Source organism: Oryctolagus cuniculus, chromosome 9 (assembly GCF_051225735.1).
Source record: "Oryctolagus cuniculus isolate XC-2025 breed Fujian yellow rabbit chromosome 9, ASM5122573v1, whole genome shotgun sequence".
In the NCBI taxonomy this organism is placed as follows: domain Eukaryota; kingdom Metazoa; phylum Chordata; class Mammalia; order Lagomorpha; family Leporidae; genus Oryctolagus; species Oryctolagus cuniculus.
This window is the reverse complement of record NC_142875.1, coordinates 121,164,864-121,182,020: the sequence shown is the minus strand read 5'-3', so window position 1 is coordinate 121,182,020 and position 17,157 is coordinate 121,164,864. Positions and strand designations below refer to the sequence as shown.

The window sequence follows — 17,157 nt, the reverse complement described above, 5'->3', positions numbered from 1 at the left end:
GGTCAAGACAGAAGTCTCAGCACCACCTCTCCTCCTTGGGACTTTCCCTCCATAATCGTGAACCGTGTGTGACTTGTGTGATTGCCACTTGTGTTGAATGATATTCCCTAGTTCCCAGCCCAAGACCCTGACCAGCACCTATTGATTCTAGTTTCAAGTAAATGTGAAAAATACATTATGTGTTGCTATTAAAAATCTAGATCCTTTTTCTCTTCATAAGATGTGTCTTGATAAAATGCATAAAATAAGATTTTGAATCTCTGGAATTCAAAAGGAAATACTATTCTATATTTCCAGCTGCAATAAGTAAATAAATAAATAAAATAATTGTGGGACTAAACTAGTACAGATTGAGTTAACATTTCATATTTTTAGGAAAAAGGCATTTAGTTAGATGTATTTGCCCTTTAAGAAATAGTGATAAAAATATGGTGTGGAAGAGAGAGAAACAAATATAGTTGTTTTCTTAGCTGCTCTAATGCACTGCATTAAGCAATATAAGAATGTGTGTTTAAAAATTAATGCATTACTTATTTGTTAGAGAGAGAGAGCGAGCAAGACTTCTACCACTGGTTCACTCCCCAAATGCCTACAGTAGTGCAAGAGGCACGAGGTATAGAAGGAGATGTTCAGAAGCCAGGATCCAGGAACTCCATCCAGGTCTCCCATATGAGTGATAGGAACCCAATTACAGGAACCCAATCACCTGCTGCCTCTCAGGTTCTACGTTAACAGAAAACCGCAGACCAGAGGCAGGTGTGGAACCCAGGCATAGCAGTAAAGGCAGAAATTTGCGAGGAAACTGGATAGACAGAAGTCGTATTTTATTTTTTTTAATAAAAGATTTATTTTATTTACTTGAAAGGCAGAGAGAGAAAGACCTTTGATCTACTGGGTCACTCCCCAAATAGCAGCAAAGGCTGGGGCTGGGCCACGCTGAAGCCAGGAGCCAGAAGCTTCATGCTGGTCTCCCACGTGGTTGCAAGGGCCCACGCTAAAGCCCATATGTGATGCCAGCATTGCAATGGCGGCTTAACCCGTTACACCACAATTCCAGTCCCAGATAGAAGATTTAAAGACTTGTCGTAGGGGCTCGCATTGTGGTGAAGTGGGTTAAACTGCCACCCATGATTCTGGCATCCTATTTGGGTACCGATTTGAGTCCTGGCTGCTCCATTTCTGATCCAGCTTCCTTCTAACATTCCTGGGAAAGCAGCGGAAGATGGCCCAAGTGCCTGTCCCCTGCACACACACAGGAGACCCACATGAAGCTCCTGGCTCCTGAAATCAGTCTGGCCCAATGCTGGCCTTTGTGGCCATTTCAGGGGTGAGCCAGCAGATGGAAGGTAGCTATCTCTCTCACTCTCTCTCTCTCTCTCTCTCTCTCTCTCTCTCTTTCTCTAACTCTGCCTTTCAAATAAAAAATAAATCTTTAAAAACAAAAAGAATATTGTAATCCACACTTAACTATGAATAGGTTGCTCAGTTTACAAACATTCATACATTATTACCAGAATCTCACATTTTGTTGGGGCCTTTGGCATTGATGAAATCTAGTAAAAAAAACCCACACATCTCATGGATTCATTTCTAGTTACTGATTTCAAAATCTAATAATAATGACATAATTCTAATAAGATGAAAACTAGATGTATTATGAAATTGAATCCATTTTATATACAGAAAACATTACTTTTATTAAACACACATACGTATATAACAAAGAACTTTAATTATTTAAAACCATTTGCTTAATTAGTCACTTTCATTTATAGGCCAGTTCGATTCACAGAAAAAAGTGTTGCTCAAATAATCTGTATTTTTAACTTGTCAGTTCTATTAAAACTGTCAGGTAAGTTTTTGTATGTGAGCACATATTTTTATAACACATAATTAAAATTCTAAGTTATATTTATGGATAAGAGCTCATTGTAATCAGGAAACAGTCATTACATCGATTTAAATACTTTTTGGAAGAACCAACTCAGGTTCCCATTCTGAGCTGTAAAATAGCTCAATATACACATGAATTGGTTCAGGTACACTTTGGATGGTTGAAATTGCCACGATATGGTCCATTTGCCTCTGCTGGAAAGGCTAAGCAGCATCCTAACCCATTCACCAAGAACTTCCACCTGTGCGCCGGGACGCGGCATCAGGCACACAGTTTTGAACAAAAATGTAAACGCCTGTGACACCTGCAGAACAGCTTTCTGTTGGAGGGAAGAATACTGCTTTTGTGTTTGCTCATCTTGGAAAAAAAAAAAAAATCCACCTTAAACGGAGGGGAATCGTGTTGAATGTGCATGTGTGTCAGCCCGACATTTTAGGCTCCGGAACACTGCGAGTTTGTTGGCATAAGGTGGCTTAAGAGCCAAGTTTGGTGAATACCACATTCTTGGACCTACCACCCTGCTGGCCGCTTTGTCCTGCTCCAGGCTGAGGCTCACGGCTGCTTTTCCAGTGCACATGTTTTAGAAGCAGAGGCGTGGGCGCGTCCCCCTTTACTAACGCTCTGCTCTCCTGCTTTGGGCTTCACTGTGGAATTTCCAGTCGTATAATTATCATAGAAGCTAGAAATTTTGACAGGAAGACATTTTATGTGGAAATTTAAAAAATCTCCAGGAAAAATGCAATAAAACATCCCATATTCTATATACAATATAAAATAAACGGTTGGGAAAAGGGCTGACTTGGTACGTTAGCTCAAAATGCCAAATTGAATGTGTCAAACAGCTAAAGATCCAGTCAAGAATGGTATGGTTCCCAGACGGTGTGCCCTGGTTCCCAGGGTGCTGTAGCTAATTCATAAGGGCACATGAGATTTTTTTAGGTTTCCAGGGAAATACAGAGGCATCCAAAAGAAACCACACACACTGCCATAGTTAAGTCGTTTTGACTTTTCTTTTTTAATAAAATTGAGTTGCTAGAGATTTCTTTTGACCTAAAGTTGTCATGAAAAAAAAAGTTATTGAACCACTGATGGTGCTTTAACCCAAGAAAATTTGCAAAGTTTGGCCCACTTTGATGTATATTTACTTTTGAAGTGATTGGTGCTGCATTGTGGCACAGTGGGTTTACCTGCCACTTGCAACGGCAGCATCCCCTGTCAGAGTGCTGATTCGAGTTGCAGCTACTCCACTTCCAATCCAGCTTTAGAAGGCAGCGGGAAGATGGCTCATGGACAGGAGTCCCTGCCCCTCACGCAGGAACACAGGATGGAGTTCCTGGCTCCTGGCTTCAATCTGGTCCAGCTCTCACTCTGCAGCCATTTATAGAGTGAGTCCAAGTCAGCTGACAGAGATAGATTGTCTCTGTCTCTCCCTTTAACTCTACGCTTCTTTAATAAATCTTGGTGACTTTTTTAAACCTGGAACTTCCCATATCATCAACTACAGAACAGGATATCATAACAAAATTTGTTTTGTACTTAACTCTGAAGACACAGTCTACTGCTACAGTTGTATGTGCCCATTGTATCCCTTGTCTGTATGACTTCAGGCCTTCAGTTTTTTGTGTGGTTTGCTTTAATGAGCCTCTTGTCAAATAGGCAGTTACAAATTGAGAGATGATTAGCATGAGAGCTTGTGGACTTTAAGTATCCTTTGACCTCACTCTGCTACTTAGGTTGTCTTTACGTAGGTTACTGAGTTTCAGTTTTCTTATCTACCAAATGGACTAAAAGAATTATTTTGCTGAATTGTTCAGCATTTACATAAGATTATATAGGAAACAATGCTTAATGCTGTATCTGTCTTAGCAAGTTATTTATAAATGTTAGATACTAGAACAGATAATATAATGAAACACAGATCCTATTTATTTTGGGTGTGGTAGGGTTTTAGAGCCCCGCCCAGCATTTAATTGTACTTTAATCTTATCTAGAATGGAACTCACCCTGCAACACCTCAATGGGGCTTCCTCTCTTTTAGGAAAGAACTATTTACACAAAGTAAAGTAACATAGTGCTGATGGAGGTGTTTGGCTTGACACTACCTCAGCCGTAACTCCTGCATTAGAATCACCAAGTTTGTTTGTTTGTTTGTTTGTTTTGATTTATTTGAGTTACACAGAGGGAGAAGGAGAGGCAGAGAGAGAGAGAGAGAGAGAGAGAGAGAGAGAGTCTTCTACTTGTTTACTCCGCAATTGGCCACAACGGCCAGAGCTGCGTCCATCCTAAGCCAGGAACAAGGAGCCAGGAGCCAGGAGCCAGGAGCTTCCTCTGGGTCTCCCACGTGGGTGCAGGGGCCCAAGGCTTTGGGCCATCCTCCTTTGCTTTCTCAGGCCACAGCAGAGAGCTGGATCAGAAGTGGAGCAGCCGGGCCTCGAACCGGTGCCCACGTGGTATGCTGTCATCGCAGGCGGTAGCCTCACCCACTACGCCACAGTACCAGTGCCAGAATCAGCAAGTTTTTAAAAACTTTGTGCATTGTCATTTTCCACTTGCCTGTTCCGCAGAGCTCATGTTGGAGAAGATCATGGCATTTTTAGAAAACATACCTGCTCGCTGTTTTGCTTATATGGAACTAGAAATACAGTAACGTACTAAGTCTGTATTTTTAACACATTGATTCTTTTTTCAGAAATGTGCTCAATAAAATAGTCATAGAAAAACTGATTGAAATGTTTAATTGTATTAGATTAGCTTAATAAATAGAAGTCGATGAGCCACGCTTAATAAACTTAAAATATGCTGTATTTACTCTTCATCAGTTTTCTAAACAGTATTTCCGTTTTCAATATAAAAGGAAACTCTCAGTTAATTAGTTCCTCATACACCACAATAAAATTAATGTTTAGGAGTTAAATACCATAAACTTCCTCAGGCATAGTTGCTGATGTGTTCCTGTTTTTAGTTAATGTCATATGTTTCATTGTTTAATAGGGGTATCATATGGGTTCCATTATATATATCTGGTGCAAAAGGGTCCATGTGTCTGGCATTTTAGGAGGCTGCATGCTAATTTCTGCTTTAACTGTGTCAGCTGTGTCACTGACATACAGGTCACTGACAATCAGCAGTGAAACAGTCACCAAATCACAAGCTAAAAATCATTGGCATGGCCTCTGTTTATCAGACTGACAAAGCAGGAAACGTGTTGTCATGATCACACAGAGTCACAGCCTGGTAGTTCAGTGTTTCTGTAAATAAGTAGAGGAAAAGGGGGATGTAATCCTCACCTGGGGCTCCGTGCTGTGTGTTAGCATTAATGTGATCAGCTCTTCAAAGAATGTATGTACCTTTTTCTTAAACTTACTTGTATCGTCAGCTTGTAGCACCTTTCACATTTTTTTCTAATTTATTAGAGGTAGCAGTTGTTGATGGCATAAACCTGAAATGATGTAGACACAATAAACAGAAGAACTAAAAGATAACTGCCTACATTCAAACATTAGCATAATCCCATTCTTCAGAGGTAACTTGTTAACAATTTGATACACATTGTTTTCAGAGCTAGTATAGACATAATTATGATTTATTGCACAGCTAGATGTAGATACATAAAGTATGTGAGAATATCTGTATTATGATATACATCATATGATATACATTTATATATAATATTCTAAAACATGAGGGCACCTCAAAAAGTTTGAGAAAGATGAAGCTAAAAGGTAAGTTTATTTTAGAGCAGAAAATTCGAGATCCATTTATATGAGAGGTCTCATGCAGTTTTTTATATTATGCATTTTCTATGAATTTTTTGAGACCTCACATGTGTGGATTTCAGCTTTTTTAGCCCAAAATAAACTTAGGTTTTAGCTCCATTTCCCACAGACCTTTGGAAGTAACCTCATATATAATGTATGTGATGATAAATGCTATGTAGACTTGAAAATATAAAAATACATATCACAGATGTGGGTGTTTGGCCTATTGGTTAAGATGCCACTTGGGAAACCCATATCCCAAATTGAATGCCTGGGTTAAGCCCCAGCTTTGCTTCCAGTTCTAGCTTCCTGCTATTGTGTACCCTTGCAGGCAGTAGATAATGGCTCAATAGTTGGGTCCCATGCATGTGAGAGAACTGGATTGAGTTTCTAGTACCTGGCTTTGGTCTGCCCCAGACCTGCCTGTCATGGGCATTTGGCAGTGTCTCTCTCTCTGTCTCTCTGTCTTTGTGTGTGTATTAAACATCTCTTTTCCTCCATACTCTATGCCTGAATTGTCCTGGATCATATTTCATTAGGCTAGGTGCACCATATTTTATGTTTTCTGTTATTAACATTTAAGTTTGTCTACATTTACATTTTCAAACCTCATGACCGTGAACATTTCTGTATGCATGTGTTTGCCCCAAATGAATGGCTCACGTAGCCAGTTCCACTCCATTATAGAATATTGTACTTTAGTTAATGTGTCCCTCTTTTAGCATTTTTTAACCTATCAGCTCACCAGCAATTTCTTAGGCACTCTTTATTGGTCAGTGGAGGCTATAAACTTTCAGTCTGGATAGGTCTGTGTATATCTATGAGTATGCATTCATCAGGCTTCTGACAAGAAATAGTAATTGTCTGGCTTTCATATCTCTGCCAGGAAAACAGAATCAAACAAGTGTCACAGCCCTTGGTTGTCAGAACCCCGTTTGAGAGTAACCTGTGTCTTCGGACAAGTGACTTTCCACCCTGAGCCTCCCCTGTGTCCGTTCTCACGTAGCCACGGTCGTGTCAGCTCTTCCTCAGGACATTGGAAAGCTGACATGGAATGAGCAGCTGTGTTTCCATTCAGTTTATTACATATATAACCCCATGTTGAAAATCTAGAAAGTGTCACAGTGAAAAGCTCAGGATTTTGTCTATTCCAGGTCACTCTAGTTGTGATCAGACATTTGTACTTCATTGGAAGGTGAGGGAGAGTATCATAACACTTCCTAATTTCCACACATCTAAAATGCCACATTCTAACAGTCTGGCATCACGCAGAATGTGTATCCATAGGGTTACTGTGACACTGGTTTGGGAAGCTTAATGTCCTTACCCGCACAGACTCTAGGCACCTGCCAGGACTTGGGATGTCGGTCAGAAACCTGAAGGATTGACTATACAGGGTATCAAAAGATTAAATGCCTGCTAAGCCTTCATAGTAAAAGAAGGAGATAAAAAGAAATAGCACTGCCGGCGCCGCGGCTCACTAGGCTAATCCTCCGCCTAGCGGCGCCGGCACACCGGGTTCTAGTCCCGGTCGGGGCTCCGGATTCTGTCCCGGTTGCCCCTCTTCCAGGCCAGCCCTCTGCTGTGGCCAGGGAGTGCAGTGGAGGATGGCCCAGGTGCTTGGGCCCTGCACCCCATGGGAGACCAGGAAAAGCACCTGGCTCCTGGCTCCTGCCATCGGATCAGCGCGGTGCGCCGGCCGCGGCGGCCATTGGAGGGTGAACCAATGGCAAAGGAAGACCTTTCTCTCTGTCTCTCTCTCTCACTGTCCACTCTGCCTGTCAAAAAAAAAAAAAAAAAAAAAAAAGAAATAGCACTTTGATTTGGTCTCAATAACAGTTTGGTCTCTGATAACAATACTTCTCCAGATTCCTACGTGCTAGTGCTTCAATTGTTCTAGATGCCTTTTCTTTATACCATTCATTTCCTCATAAGGCACAGAAGCAAAATTTGGACATAATGTTTGACTATAGATCAGGATGCAGAAGCAGTTCTTTAATTAAGATTCTCACTGAGTAGCTTGAAGTGAGTTGTTGTACAAGAGCTTAAATGATGGTTCTGTAGTAATGCTAGGATACTGAAGGAAAAGGGGATTTCTTTGCATCATTGTCATCTAACAGGGATATTAAGATTTCTCAGATAATTAATCCAGGAACTTTCAATGGTTCTAGAACTCTCCAGTTTATGGGCAAAAGGGTAAAGAAAAAATGCAATATCTTTTATATGAAGAAATGTCTTCCCATTCTGAGAGATGTTTCTTAACGAGTTCATAAATTAATCTCTTTCTGGAGTAGCCATCTAGGTAGCTATTAAATTAAGCAGGGTAAAGTTTTCATTTGCTATGCTACATTAAAAAGTCATAAAATATATTTTATTTAACAATCACTTATTGAGGAAAGTTAGCCCATGACAAAATAGTTAAGAAGAATTACCTCACAGTATCTTCTTTTAAAATACCTGTTTAATCTAACAAGAGCTAATTTATGAATTTTAGTTTCTCAAATAAAATTCATATGAAATATTTATTTTCATTACTTATAATTCCACAAGTTAATAAAATATTAGCATTTCTCATAAAAAGTTGCAAGTATTACAGTTATATCATCCTATTCTAGCAGATCTAAAAAGGCTTTGCAGATTTTCTGCTTTTAGGGAAACTGCCTCAGCTTCACATGTTTGCCATTTTAACTGTTGTGGGTTCCACAAGGCTGTTTAAGAGCACTGTTTTAAATCTAATTGCTTAGCTATGGTGCACCTAGCCTAATGAAATATGACGCAGGATAATTGAGGCACATAATAGCAGAGCTTATTGTTATAAATAAGCAAATACCGACTTGCTTTAATTTCAGAAAGTCTGAAGTGATGTGAAACAACCCCACTGATGGAGGACTTCATCTTGATTATTTGTTTATCTGTAACTTCTCTTCTGCGGAATACCTTGATTGTGTTCAGGTGCACTAATGATGTCATAAGAATCGATTCTTGTTAGTGAACAGAACACAAATCATTTGAAGACTTCAGAAATGTATATATTTACTTGTAATACCCAAGGGTTATGAATTGCTTCCTTTTTAATAATTTATTTTATTAATATTAATAGGACAAGGCCGGCGCTGTGGCTCACTAGGCTAATCCTCAGCCTTGCAGCACCAGCACACCGGATTCTAGTCCCGGTCGGGTGCCGGATTCTGTCCCGCTTGCCCCTCTTCCAGGCCAGCTCTCTGCTGTGGCCAGGGAGTGCAGTGGAGGATGGCCCAAGTGCTTGGGCCCAGCACCCCATGGGAGACCAGGAGAAGCACCTGGCTCCTGCCATCGGATCGGATTGGCGCGGTGTGCCGGCCACAGCGCGCTGGCCGCGGCGGCCATTGAAGGGTGAACCAATGGCAAAAAGGAAGACCTTTCTCTCTGTCTCTCTCTCTCACTGTCCACTCTGTCAAAAAATAAATAAAAAAAAATTAATAGGACAAATACAATGATACTTCCTTTCTTCCCTCTCTCCCTCCCTCCCTCCTCCATTTTTTAAGAAAAATTTTTGTAGTAACGTATTTTTAATTTGGAGTCACAGACTTAATGCTCCACTCAATAAAGAGTTCAGTAAGGGAACTTCCTTTTTAGCAGGAAGATAAACAAGGGCTATAAACAATAATCATATCCCAAGATGTTAGTTTCACTCATACACATTAAATTTTTGTACTCTATGTATTAGCTGCCACAAATCAGAGAATCACAGTTTACTGAAGAGTTGAGCTATTGAATGTTCTAAAATACTTACTGTCTGGAAATCTTACATGGGATTCATATATGTGTTTAAAATTTAATTTTTGTTTATTTATTTATTTGAAAAGTGAAGAGAGAGAGAGAGACAGGCAGTCCTCCATCCACTGGTTCACTCCCAAGATTACCACAATAGCCACCACTGGGCCGGGCTGAAGCCAGGAGCTTCTTCTGGGTCTCCCACATGGGTGGCAGGGACCCAAGAACTTGAGCCACAACTTGCTGCCTCCCAGGGTATAAGTTAACAAAAGGCTGGAATTAAAAGCATATACAGGACTCAAACTCAGGCATTCTGATATAGGTTGCAGTTAAAAACGATGTCTTAATTGCTGTGCCAAGTGCCCACTCCTCATTTATTCTTTAACCACCTTGTTCACTGTGTCCTAATTTCCCGAAATCCCCCAACTCTAGGCCCCTCTGTCCCACTCCATTTTTTATCCTTCCTTTTTATCAGCTGGAGGTCAACACTGTATGTTCAAATTAAATGCTGTACAAAGATGTAATTTGTTATTTATTTGTATAATTATTTACTTGTAATGTGTTTTTCTCTACTAGACTTTATGCTTTGATAAGCAAAAAGCTGTCTCACTTGTTCAATATGTGGTAACTCCTTAATTAAGTGGATTGATTCAGTCGATCAACAAGCATCATAGTCATAAAAGTTTCAGGATGAATGTGGTGTGATCTCTGCCTTTAGGATGCTCATGGTCTAGTTTCAGAGAATGGAAATGCTATGGTCTGAGTGTTTTGGTCCCCACAAAATTCCTGTGTTGGAATTCTCAGCTTCACAGTGATGGTATTAGAAGGTGGACCTTGGGGGTGTGATTAGTTCGTGAGGTGGAGCCTTTGGAACAGCAGCTCCGAGAGTTGCCTTACCCCTTTGCCCATGTGAGGGTGCAGCAAGAGGGTGGCATGACTAACGGTAACAGTCACAAAGCCTGCAGACACAAAGTTGTCCAGCCCCTTGAGTGTGAGCCTCCCAGCCTTCAGAGCTGAGGGAACTAAATGTTTGTTGTTTATAAGTTACCCAGCTTATGGTATTTTGTTATAGCAGTCTCCATGGATTAAGGCAAGGATATAAGCAGTTATGTGACAGGTATTTGTAGCATTTGAAGAGTCATCTTTGGAAAGGGAATTAATGTAAATCTGAGCGTGGTGGAAGTTTCCAGGAAGGCTGCTTTGTGTAGGGAGCCCTGAGTTAGATATTAAAGAAAGAAGCCATTAAAACAGGTGAAGCTGTTTGGTTAGAGTGATACACTCAGAACGAACGTTCCAGACAGAAAAGCCAGCCTGGGTAAAGACAAGAAAGCAAGAGTAGGCTATGACATACATAATGATTAACTCATATAAGCATGTAAAAGAGTAATTCAAAGAACTATTTATAGACATTCTATGCTAGAGGAGCTAAAATCCACAGAAGGGCTAAAACCCAGTTTTGCGTTCATACTGGCATGCCTCCATCCATCCACATGAAGACATGTTTTGCTTGTTTGCTGTTGTGTATCTCAGCCCCTAACATATAATACATACAATCGATAACTACATATTACACTTTAAATACGGCAGATGAGAATATTGAGTGCCTGTAATGAATGCCACTGGAAACTGCATGGAAAAAGAATTTTTTTAGCAGAGGACTAAAACCTGGGAGAATGATTGGGAAGAGACTCTTTGAGTAGAAATGAATGACAGAAGTGTGGGAATTAAGGAGAACAAAGCTTAGTGACTGACTGTGGATGGTGAAAGGGAGGGAGAAATCAAGGGTACTTTCACAGCTGGGGGACTGGGTGTTACTACGTTGAGATACAGATTCCAGAGGAAGCGAGTTTTGGAAGAAAGACGATGAATTACATTTTGCATACGTGAGAAATGAACTTCTGAATGGGACACCTGGAAAGGACTATTCAAAACCTAATGAGAGGGAACCAGACTGCCGTGGTTAATTTGGAATATGTTAGTTTGTAGGGTTTTTGAGCCTTGAGATTAAATAAGATCATTCAGAGAAGGTGAATAACGTGAGAAAAGTCAAGCACTGAGGATTAGACCCCAAGGAATAGCAGTATTTGAAGGATGAGTGAAAGAAGAAAGGACAGGCTGTTGTGGAAATACACAAGTCACATTGGGCATGATTTTTTTAAAGAACAAGCAGCATTTTTTTAAAAAGATTTATTTGTTTGAAAGGTAGATAGAAGGAGGGAGAAAGAGAGTGAGAATGTGAGAGATCTTCCATCTGCTGGTTCACTCCCCAAATGGGCACGATGGCCGGAGCTGGGCCAGGCTGAAGCCAGGAACTAGGAGCTTCTTCCAGGTCTCTCACTGCATGCAGGGGTCCAAGCACTTGGACCATCTTCTGCTGCTCTTCCCCAGGCATATTAGCAGGTGTTGGATCGGAAATGGAGCATCCAGGACTGGAACCAAGTCTGTATGAGACGCCCATGCTGCAGGGGCAAGCTTATCCACTGCCACAGAGTCAGCCGCATTTTTTTTTTTTTAAGATTTTTTTTTTTATTTGAAAGGCTAACAAAGAGAGGGAGAGAAAAGAAGAGGAAGGGTGAAGATTAGGAGGGGGGGAGAAAAAGATACAGAGAGATCTTCCATTTGCTGGTTCACTCCCCAAAGCCAGGAGCCAAGAATTGCATCCTGGACTCCCACGTAGGTGGCAGGGAACCAAGTACTCGGGACGTGATCTGTTGCTTTCCCAGGCACTTCAGTGAGGTGGAAACAGCAGCTGGCCCTGGAATCTGTGCTCCAGTAGGGGCTGCAGGCTGCAGGCAGCTTCTTAGCCTGCTGAGGCTCAAGACCAGCCGCAAGAATGATGTTTTAAAGAAAAGCTAACAAGCTAACAGAGAAGAGGTGAGGGAAGAAGGAAATCATTAACTGAATCAGCTATTGCAGAAAAATGTCCATTTAAAAATTTTGCAATTTAGGGGTCGTTGTTAAACATATAAAGCATTTCCCAAAACAGTGTGTGGATTGAGAACGAAAGTTTTGGAGAAGGATTTGAGACTGTTATTAGAGACTAGCTTCTGAAAATTTAGAAGAAGAGAGAAAGTAGATAGATGTTGGCTTTCGAGAGGTTTTTATAGTAGACTATAAAGAATTATAAAGATAATTATCTTTAGGATGGGTAGTAGTTGTGCTTGTATCTAAGGAGATGATTATTATTATTTTTTTTTGACAGGCGGAGTTAGACAATGAGAGAGAGAGAGACAGAGAGAAAGGTCTTCCTTCGTTGGTTCACCCCCCAAATGGCTGATCGGCATTTCACCGATCCAAAGCCAGGAGCCAGGTGCTTCCTTCTGGTCTCCCATGCGGGTGCAGGGCCCAAGGACTTGGGCCATCCTCTGCTGCCTTCCCAGGCCACAGCAGAGAGCTGGCCTGGAAGAGGAACAACCGGGACTAGAACCTGGCACCCATATGGGATGCTGGTGCTGCAGGCAGAGGATTAACCAAGTGAGCCACGGCACCAGCCCTGATGGTTTATTTCACTTTCCATGTGTATATAGTTTATTTTCATAACTGAAATGTTATAGAGGCAAGGGTTGTATCTTTTATTTCTTTGTGTCTGCCACTTAGTAATGGTTTGTTGCATGTTAGTTGAGTAAACATTAAGTGGATATATCTATTATGAAAATTGAAGTATATATTTGGAGAGTGCTTCAAAAATAGTCTATGATGCTTCCTAAAACTTAATGCTTTCCTTGCTAAAATAGTAATGACTGTAGTAATCATTAACTCAGGGATCACCCTGGACATTTTATCGAATTCTTAAAAATTTGAATAATATCCTACCTGACTTGGATTTATATACACATGTACATACATTTTGTATCTTTATGACATATATATGTTCATGTAGTATATTTTTAACAGAGTTCTAAAAGTTAAACATTAGTAGCACGCATTTCAGATCAGTGAAAGGATAGTGAATTATTCAAATTTGATATTGGAGTAATTGGATGATTATTTGGGAAAATAATGGTATTTCTTTCCTAAAATGTATGCCAATGTAGACTACAAGCCCAAACTATGATGTTTTTCCATCATACTTTTTTTCTAGGTACCTTTTCTCCCATCAAATTGATCATCCAATCTTTTTCCCAAAGCTGTTCCCCACTCTCCTTCCATCATTGATTAGTTCAGGCCATTGTCATTTCCCACTGGACTTGCTGTAGTGGTTTTCAATATGTCTCTGTCTGCATCTCTCTCTCTTGTAGTTGATGTATCTCTGCCCACAAAACTGATCTATCTGAAACCCAAATCGGACTCTCTATCACTTCTGTACTTAACATCTTGCGGTATCTTAACATCGCCTCCAAAGTAAAGCACAAGGCTCTGCCAGATGAGAGTTCTAGGTGCTTCAGCAGCATAGCACATCATTCCCATTGCACAGCAGATTCCCCCAGGGGTTTTACGAGTAGCCCTGAGTGTAAGAACCAGAACAGGAGAGGGAGTACTTAGCTCCCCCTGTGAATGGCAGGGGCCTGCTCCCAAGAGGAAGGCACACACCCATTCCTCTATCAGATGGTGAGATGAAAGAAAGCAGTTTGCTGCCTGAGTTCCACCAAGATAGTTTTTGTTAACTTGATTCTCATCTTAGATTCCTGCTGACCTTCCTCTACCTGGAAATTAGAGTAGTAAGAACAGGGTGGTTTTAAGTCCCGACTGGAGAAGATGAATAATAATGGCCGTGCTGGTTGCACTAAATGCTGCAGGCTTACGATGTTGTGGCCTCCTGTCTGATGGAAGTCTTGAAACACAGATGGTAAAATCATCATGAAGTTTCACTTGCTGATGAAAGTGGCCATCTGTCAAGAGACATTCTAACAAGTGACCTTCCTTGACCACTTAGTCTCCTTTCAGGTTACCTTCATCCCTTGTGGTTTCCAGGATTTCTTCTACACTCCCCTATTTTGCTAATTGTATCATTGGATTGCTTTACAGTGGTTATCCCCTTCACTTGATTGGGAACACTTTTAAGTCGGGAAATGTGTATGTGTCTGTGTGTGTGTATGAAGGCTTTAGTTTTTATATTTCCAACCACCTATGAAAGGCAATCTGATGTTTGTCAAGGGGGCAAAACAAATTCAAAGAAAAAACCATTGAAGTCCTATAAAGGAATGGGTCTTCAAGTTTCTGTGATAAGGCCTTAAAACTTTCCAGAACTTTGTTTGTATTAATAGTTCAGTAAATGGAAGGATATGTGTCATTGACCCTGACCAAGGCTGCACCTGTTTGTCACCATCTTCCTCAGCCTAAATAAACCTGTTGGAAAAAATAATGTCTTACCTTTTGCTATCTAGTGTAGAAACAAATCCTTCCATGTACGACTGGAGATAGTTAGTGTTCACAGTTACATTGGTGATGCAACTCAGATGATTTCTGAGGGGTTAATGCCAACCATATCAGTTGTTTCTGCAGACAATGGAAACTAGGTTGTTCTTTGAAAACAATTCACTAATGTACCTCGGTATATTTTTTAGCTTTTTTGAAAAATTTTAGTTTTGAGCTAGAATTTTCCATGGTTGGCCTTGAAAAATGAAGCACATTAATTTTGGAAAGGCTAAAGGAAAAACTGTTCAAATGGTTAAAACCTAGCAAAATAAAAAAAAATTACTTTTCAACTAGCCTAAGTCAATTTGAATAACTTACACATGACTGAACTTTAAAAGTCAGATTTTTCCATTATCTGATTTTTGCTGAGTACTTCATGAAGTATTTACAAAATAATACTGTTGTAATATTTTCTTAATACAGTTAATTGAGGAATGACACAAATAGATGACAGTATTTACTTCAATAAAAGCTCCTTTTTTAAGCAGTGTCTGAATTTCTCCCTGCCATTCAGAACTGCCCTTGACCTTGTTCATGAAATCTAATGGATTCTGTGTCCTCTTTAGAATAGAAATGTTCATATAATATATTTTGAATGTCTTTAATTAATGATTGAAGGATATGTTGAACATTTCACGGTGATTTTATAGATTTCAACCAAGCTAGTTCTCGATATTCTTGTCCTGAAAAATACATATTAAGGTAGACAGGTTTTCAGTTATATGTGTTTGTGTTTTGGATGGAGATAATAACAATAATATGGTCCTTACCCACATGCCTTTTGAGATTAGCTGACACCTTGTTCATGATTATATATTTATATCTCAGAAAGTATATGTGGTTAAAAAGGAAAAGCTGTCATGGTCTCTTTATTTCCTATTACTGGTCCTCTATTGCCTGCAGTTTACTTCAACACCAAAAACATTGACAAGTCTGTTGTAAACATATTGTATGACTTTTTTGGGGCGACCATAATGAGACAGCACCGACTGAGTGGCTAGTACAAGGAAAATGGATCTTTCTCACAGTTGTGGAGGTCCAGGCATCAGCAGGACTGTTTGTCCTGCGGCCTCTCTCCTTGGCCTACACATGGTCCTCTTCTCTCTGTGTCCTTACCTAGTCATCTCAGCATCGGTATTGTTTGTGTCCTTATTGTTTCTGTGTTTATAAGAACACAGAACATGTTTAATCAAGGCCCGTGTATACGACCTCATTTTACCTTATTACCACTTTATTTATTTATTTATTTATTTATTTTTAAAGGAAAGGTTTATTGTTGGGTGGGGGAAACCCGAAAGGCTGGAGGGAGAGGGTGAAAGGGGAAAAGAGGTCAAGAGAGAGAGGTCAAGAGAGCTTGTGTGTGGGAAGCAGATCCTGTTATAGCCTTGCAGGGAGTAGGGACATGAGAGCAGTGAATCCCGTTAGGGTGGGGCTGGAGTGGGCGCTTGTGGTTGGGCCGTGTGGTTACCTGATTTCTAGCAAGTCAGGCTGGGCTTAGGACCGAAGCTTCTGTGCAAGATGGTGATGGGGAGCAGAGCCTAAGATGGCGCCGGGGGCTTAAGATGGCACGGGAGATAAGACCACACCGTTTTACTAACATTCCGTTTTTTTATATCGCAAATGTTGTATGGGATTGCATTGGCCCCAAAAGTCCAGGAGGGGTGGAGGAATGCTGATCTGTCTTCTAATGCTGCTTCCTGCTCTAATAGGGTGACAGGTTACTCTGCTGGTATGGGGTGATCTCTCAAGGCACAGTCTCCTGGGTAGGGAGTTGAGGATATCCCTATAACAGCATTTGGTTGACTGCCTGGTTGGTGAAGGCTTTGGTTTGTTCCATTACCACCTCCAGTAAACACTTAAACAGACAAGGTAGTATAAAAGCCGAGGTGAGAACAGCAACCAGTGGCCCTAGGAGCTTCATTAACCAAGTCATGAGGGGGCTCCATAGAGAGGAAGGGAGAGAGGAAGAGTTTGTAGAAAAAATTCTGAATAATCAAACAACAATTAACGATGTTAAAGATTCTGTCTCCAAATACAGAACATTCCAAGGTGCTACAGGTTTGGACTTAAAAATAACAATTTTTAGGGGAGCATAATTCTAACCTTAACACTTTTTATAAAATTTTTATGTTGCATGAACATTTCATATACACAAATACACTTAGGTACATGTGCAACATAGCATGAGCAGAGCATAATGGTTTTTCACATGTATATGCATATCCACAGGAAAAATGTCAGTTTGACATACATTCATGAATTCAGGAAATGGAAAAAGATTCCAATACTTACTTTTAAAATTTTATGGAATAAGGCCGGCTTTGTCGCCTAGCTTCCCCCTGCAAGGACGGCATCCCAAATGGGCACCCGTTCCAGTCCTGGTTGCTATACTTCTGG

The 17,157-nt window shown here is 40.5% G+C and overlaps 1 protein-coding gene across 25 annotated transcripts in view; it reads left to right on the top strand.

Moving 5' to 3' along the window:
* Positions 1-17,157, top strand: part of SOX5 (SRY-box transcription factor 5) — a 1,100,247-nt gene that overhangs the window by 964,013 nt on the left and 119,077 nt on the right. The window lies entirely within an intron of this gene.